Source organism: Chenopodium album, chromosome 1, assembly GCF_948465745.1.
Source record: "Chenopodium album chromosome 1, dcCheAlbu1.1, whole genome shotgun sequence".
NCBI lineage: Eukaryota > Viridiplantae > Streptophyta > Magnoliopsida > Caryophyllales > Amaranthaceae > Chenopodium > Chenopodium album.
In genome coordinates, this window is record NC_137834.1 from 31,579,169 (window position 1) to 31,586,288 (window position 7,120).

General features: G+C 37.4%; 1 non-coding gene across 1 annotated transcript; it reads left to right on the plus strand.

The window, feature by feature from the left end:
- Positions 1–6,160: 6,160 nt before the first annotated feature.
- On the plus strand, positions 6,161–6,267 carry LOC145564376 (small nucleolar RNA R71). Its single transcript, XR_014094814.1, has one exon. It is a non-coding gene; the product is annotated as a small nucleolar RNA R71 (small nucleolar RNA).
- The last annotated feature ends 853 nt before the right edge of the window (positions 6,268–7,120 follow it).

The following is a 7,120-nucleotide window of genomic DNA, read 5'->3' on the forward strand; positions in this document are numbered from 1 at the left end:
ATCCACTTACATCCGATAGGTGTGTAACCCTCAAGTAAGTCAACTAAGTCCCAGACTTGATTTTCAAACATGGAATCCATTTCAGATTTCATGGCCTCTTGCCATTTAGCAGTATGTGCCTGCCATCGCTTGCTTGTAGGTTACAGGTTTTTCTCTATCAATTACCATGATGTCCTGATTCTCGGTTAATACAATACTGATCGGGGTGAGGTAGGTCATTAAACTACTTCCCTAATCAAATTAATCATTTATGAACCCAGACTACCCTAATACAAGTATAGGGGTAAGCATAGGGTCGAACCCAAAAGGAAGCATGCAAGATAGACATCAAATTCACTAAGAAAGAGTCAAGGAAAGTATATTTTGTTGATTTCTAGATTAAAGGCACTAAAGCTACAAACAAAGAAAGATTAAAAAGAATAAATCAAGAGAGAACGACGCTAGGGATACGGGGGTGTCAAACACGATTAAATAGAGGGAAACAACGATGGTTATCATGATGAACATGCCAAAGAACACTAGATTCTACCTAAACAATTCATTCTCATGCAATGGTCTAGGCAAATGAATGAAATAGGTCTTTACTAATAAGGATCATTCTCATATATCCTATTAGTTACAATCAAGGCAAGAGATTAAAGGTGCACAATCGATAAAACTCTCTTTTAACAACTCATTCTCATGCAATAATTAAAATAGAGATGATCTTAATCTAATCCAAATCACTTTCATGAAATTAATTAAAGAATATCAAATAAAGTGACACAATAATATTAAGCTATCCGAAAATCATACATTTCAATAATTTATGGCATGGGTTCAATCTAACCATCATCATTCATCCAATATCAACACATGTTTTCCACCCCCTTTCCCTAGCTAAGAAATTAGCCTAGAGAAGGAAGATTAAACATAAAAGTAATACTAAACATCAGTTCATGAAGCACAAAACTAAGCATCATTAAGAACAATGAAATAAAAAACTAAAGAGATTAATGAAAATAAGCAAAAAAAAAAAAAAAAAAAAAAAGGCAAATAAATCAAGCTAAAAGAAGGGATTAGAGATTACTAAAGAAGAGATTGATAAAAGATGAAAACTTGAAGTATTGCTTGATTGAAGATGAACTTGACCAAAATTGAATACAACAAGGAAAACTTGAGCAATAATCTATTTTCTCTCCCTAAAATTCTCTAATCTAACCCTAAGAGAGAGAAAATTAGGAGAGAGAAAACTAATCTTTTTTTTTTTTTTTTGAAAGAAGAGAAAACTAATCCTAATCTAGGGGGAATTAATTGGTAAGAGAGTATCAACCCCAAAAATGGGTATTTATATACAAGCTAAATAAAAATAAGAAAAGTAAAAAAAAAAAAAAAAGAAAAGAAAAGGAAAATAGAAAAAAGAAATAAATTATAAATAAAAGAAAATAAAAAAAAGGAAAATAAACCAAAACACCCCAAAAACAAAAAAAAACCCACGCAAATCATCCTCTTCGTGGCTGCTCTGCTCTCTGATCTTCACCATCAGCGCATCATCAACCATCATCTTCACCGTTAATCGTTGTCAATCGTGGCCCTTGAATTAATTGAATTAATCCCAACCGTTGAAGCTCATTAATTTCGTACAATTGGACCTGATAAAACGGAGCGGCTGCGGCTGGGCATCTCCCAAACATCTACCAAAATATGGGCAAGGCTGGAGAACAGAGCCCCGCGCCCGCGACAGCCGCGCCCGCGGTTAATTGGGTATCTTCTTGCTGTGAATTTGGGTTCGATTGGTTGCGGTGGCTGTGGTTGTTGGGTAGGTGGTGATTGATGGCTGGAGCTCGAATTGGTGGCTAAATAGTGGCTGTGGAGCTGCGAGGTGAAGGAGGGGGCTGTTGTGGAGTGTGTGGCGACGCTGCAGTTATTTAACGGTAGTTAATTGTTGTTGTTTGTTGGGGAATCGGGAGCAATTTGGCTGCTGTGCATGGTGTTTGCGGGTGGTGTTGGGTGGTAATTAAGGCGGCAGCTTAGTGTATTGGAGCAGGGGAGTTGGCTGGTGGTGTTGGTGTGTGTTGTTTGGGGTGGCGTAGGATAGTGAAGGGTGTGGTGATGGTTTGGGAATTCGCCTTGGAACCCAAACTCGAACCTACACACAAACAAATGCAAGGATGAAACCGAGACAAATAAAAGGAAAAAAATAATAAAATGAAATCAAATGAATAAAATAAAATTACAATAAATAAATAAAACGAAAAACTAAAAATTAAATAAAGATAAACAATAAAATAAAATATGAAAATAAACTAAAACTAATTCAATAAAGAAACTAAACAAAAAACGCTAAAAATTAACAAAACACTCATATAAAAGATAAAAGACGAGAATAAGAAAATAATAGAAATAAATACTAAAAAGAGAGAAGTTATTAGAAAAATAACTAGAAAATAGCCATATAACGACCCCTAAAAGTGACATAAAAATCACTTATCTAACTCTCCGAAGCAAAAGTTTTGCTCGTCCTCGAGCAAATTAACACGAAAAACGAGAGAAAGGGAGTGAATTATTCAAGCAAAGCTAAGACACTAAAGAAGATAAGGATGTACACTAACTCAGTTTCGTAGAAATCACGGTTAATTTTAGCAACTAAAGACAAGCTCTTTAAACCCCTAGATTGCCCTAGAGGACGAGTTTGCTCTCGTGGGGGTTTCCTAAGAGCTTAACCCACAAATCTAGACAAAAACCAAACCAAACACAAAAAGAAAAAGAAAAGCAAACACAATCATGACCAACATAACATGGCAAGGTTTAGGAAAACCAATCAAGCACAAAGGCGGAAAATACTCCATTTGGACTCAAAAAGAAGAGACATGCACCAAAGAATACTCACCTTTCTCAATTCAAAGAGGGAAAACACGTTATAAGATGCTCATGATTGAAAGAGACAAACCTAAGCTAAGCATAGAGAACTAGATTTCATTCTCCGCCCTAGCCCCATCCAAGACGGTCCACGTTCTCTCCACTAGCTTCAAATCACCCACTAGTTAGCTCCTCATGATTCCACGAAGGAACCGGAAAAAGATTCAATTTGTGGAAATAGAGGGTCTTCTCGACATCTCAACTATGCGTACTCTCTCCATAGGGTTGAAATCTATCTCCCTCCACCGGAATTTGACCTCACCCCTCTAAAGTCTAAGGGTATTAACTAGGGTTGTAACATAAGGCAAAGGGTTAAGGCGGGGTAAAAATTTGAAAAATTTTGTGATATTTCCTAAGTGAAGCAAAAGGGTGATGAAACCTCAAAAACAAACTCAAGAAGTCACCAAACATCAAACAAATATACCAATAATTCCATCTCCCCCAAGCTTACTCAACACCAACACTCCATAAAAACAAAAACGAAGTAACGCTCCCCCCAAGCTTGAACGAAGCATTGTCCTCAATGCTTAACTTAGGGAAGAAAATGAAACCTACCTTTTTTTTAAAAACTTTTATTTGATGCCCTTACCTTTTTTTAACTATGGACGGCTTTTTCTAGGATGCATTTGCTTTATTACACAAAATATATACAATTTACTTTCTTGCTTGGTCCAATGAGCATAATACTTTCTCATCTTCATAACAACACAAAACAACCTCTCAAACCAAAATGCTTCACAAAACTAAGGGTTAGGGAAACGAAAAGTCATAAGGCTTGTAATGTGGCTCATAATCGAGAAAGGGAATCGGCTCAAAGGGTTAGCAGAGAGGAGCAAATGAAAAATAAAAACAAAATATGTAACAAAACAAAAAGAAGATAAAGAAAAATGAGAAAATGGTGCCCTTTTCCTCCCCTAGAGTTGCTTGGTCACGATCTTGGGAGCAAGAGGACAATACAATGATTAAGATATGCATAGTCAAGGAGCCTAAACGCCACTCAAAAAAATTGATGAAGGCTTGAACAATTTAAACCTCAGAAGGGATCGGACGTAAGCAGATACCAACTAAAGAGCTTCATATCCACTATAGAGAGCAACGCTATCTTACCACTTTCCCATGAACTAAGGGTTAAAACATCCTCAATAGTTCTTAACCATGCTACCTTAGCTTAAAATTTGTCTATCTCAACCACAAGCACTCTCAAACCGTGTAGGCCATCATCAATTAGGAAGAAAAACATTCTTTGGCACATTATCAAAGTAATCAATTCCAAATGCATCAGCGAATTCCAAAACAAATTCATTTCATCTTTCCATAGTCATTTTTGCCACACAAAAAGGAAAACAGAATAAAAGAAAGAGTAAGAAATTAAAAGGTTCACATACGAGGCATAAAATCCAAATAAGTCTAAATCGTCAAACAATTGATCGTTCGATAACAACATCAACGATCCTAGGTTCCATAGAACCAATGCAAAAAACCTCTAACCAATCAACTGTTTCCTAAAATAATCCTAAACTAAGAACTCGAAGAAAAAGTAAACGTATAAAAACAAGAAAGGTCTTACCGGGAGGTTGGCTTAAAAGAATAAAGGAGCATAAAATAGAGTTCACTAAATGTCACGCCTCTCCAAGCTTCCAAAAAGCAAACTACATGGCAAGAAAAGACACAAAAGAAAACATTAAAAAAAAGAACAAAGAAAGAAAACAAAAATAAAAAGAAAGGAGGGGGAGAAAAAGGGTTAGAAATCCTCCGGGTTGCCTCTCGAGAAGCGCTTGTTTATGGTCTCTAACTTGACCCTTCACCTCATTCAAGGTGGATTAAATAAAATAACCCTCATAAACTTGAGGATTGAATCATAGATGCCCCCAATGTTGAGAACTAGCACTCCTTGATGTCTCACATCACCACAAGGGAAAGGAGGGAATGAATCAAGAGCCAATGGTGGCTCATCTTTTCTTTTTCTCTTCTTCTTGTTGTTTCTTCTTCTTTTTTCACTCTTCTTTCTTTTCCTTCTAAATGGGTGATTAAGCTTGGAATCCTCAATATTAGGAAGGGCAACCTCACCTTCCTTAAGAGAGCCTTCAAAATAAGCGGGAACTTCAAGGAAGTCATCATACCTCATTATCACCTTATCATTTTCCTTAACTTCCTTGTCAACATCACTCTTAACAATAATATCACGAGCCCCCTAAAGAGTTTCTTGTTTTGAATTTCTTACATCACATGGAGGCAAGCTCCCATTAGTCATGGTTACTTCTTGAGTTTCAAATGGATGGGACTCCTCCATGCAAGCCATCACATCATCGACCACATCAACTCTACATACGCTCACCGCCATAGGGCTCTTCAAAACAACATTCTCAACTAGCCTACTAGGGAAGGGAACCGGGGCTTAAAACTCGTTTGGTTCACTAAAATCAAATGGCTTCTCATTTTGTTCTTGAACCTTCTTCTCAACCACATTCTCTACAACCTTGTCCTTCTTGCTCTCATCCTCCTTACAAGATTCCGGTTGGTTAGTGTGCGAAAGGTTAGTAGATGATTGTAAGGGGAGTTTTGTGGTTGAGTGGAGAGAAGAAATTTTGGCTAGTTGGGAATCAACAACTTCATTTTGATATTTAATCTCTGGGATTTGTTGAATGATGATTTGAGCTTGTTGAAGAATTTGTGTTTGTGTGTGGTCGGGTGGGGGTTGTTCTTCATATGCTTGAGGATATAGGTCATGATGTTGAACTTGAGAATTCCCTATTAGGTTGGTAGGGTGGGAAAAATTTTGGGTTTGTGGATCGAAGAGAGGTTCATCTGGGGGGTAGGAGTTTTCTTGCCTTGGAGGTTGTTGAAGTTGTTGGAATTGTGCTTGGGTTACAAACTCTTCTTCCCTCAAAGTCAAAGCTTCACCATGCTTGAGATTGAACTCTCTACACTAGGATGCATCATGATCCGTCCCACGACAACGAGCACATGAGATATCAATTATTTGTGAAGGTTTTGAACCCAAACAAACACTTGAGTTTAACTTTGAAAGACCTTCACTATGTGCTTAAGTTGGCCGACTTTCTGCAACTCATAAAGATCTCCTTACTTCCCTTGGGACCTTCTTTGGCCTCCCAAAGAATAGCTATTAGCCACTTCTTCAATTGTAGCTTCAACTTGCCTTTGAGGGATATTAATCAATTGGCCACCGGCACCCGCATCTAGATTGGTCCTTGATATTGGCTCCAAGCCATCATAAAAGAATCTCATGAGCAAATTATGCTTGAATTCATGATGAGGACATGCTCTAATCAAATTCTTAAACCATTCCCATGCTTCCCCAAAAGTTTCATCCGGTTCTTGCTCAAAGGTTGCTATCTTCCTCCTCATTTTTTCGGTTTGTTCATCGGATGTGAACCTCTTAAGAAAGGCCTTCGCAACTTCCTTCCATGTGGTGAGAGAGTTGGACTTCAAAACCTTGAGCAAGATGCATACGAATATAAACTTGGCTCACTTCATTTGTTTGCATCGTTGCACACAACTCAAGGAATCAGTCCAAATGCTCAATGGGGTTTTCACTTGCACCTCCGGAAAATTGCTCAATTTGTACCATCCTAGCATATTGTGGATGGATTGTGAAATTAGTCTCGGTGGTCGGGAGAAGTATACCACTGAAGGTCATCCTCTTGTCTTGCCATATCTCTCTTTTAATACAACAAAGCTAGGCACGCGATTAGCAATGACGAATAGGATTTAACAAGAAAAATAAAAAAAAAGGAAAGCAAATCAAATGACTCTAACAATAGCAAAAATAAATGTTAAACAAGCCGCTTCCCCGGCAACAGCGCCAAAATTTGATCGGGGTGAGGTAGGTCGTTAAACTACTTCCCTGATCAAATTAATCATTTATAAACCTAGACTACCCTAATACAAGTATAGGGGTTGACAGGGTAAAGTCGTATCCCTTAATCAAAAGTAATTACCTAAGTCCTCTAACTAATGTAGATAGGGAAGTAGGGTCGAACTCCACAGGGAAACAAGTCTCTCTACTCCTAATTAATTATTATAATCTAAATTATCAAAGTAACCAATATTATTGTAAATAAATTCTATACTACGAGGAATAAGATTGAAGGAAATAAAGTAGGGAGAAATTAAATATTAAAAGACCTAGGGAATAGGTTCACTAATAAACAATATTCCAGGGCAAATCATAATAAGCAATCATCAAGCATTGATTAATCAG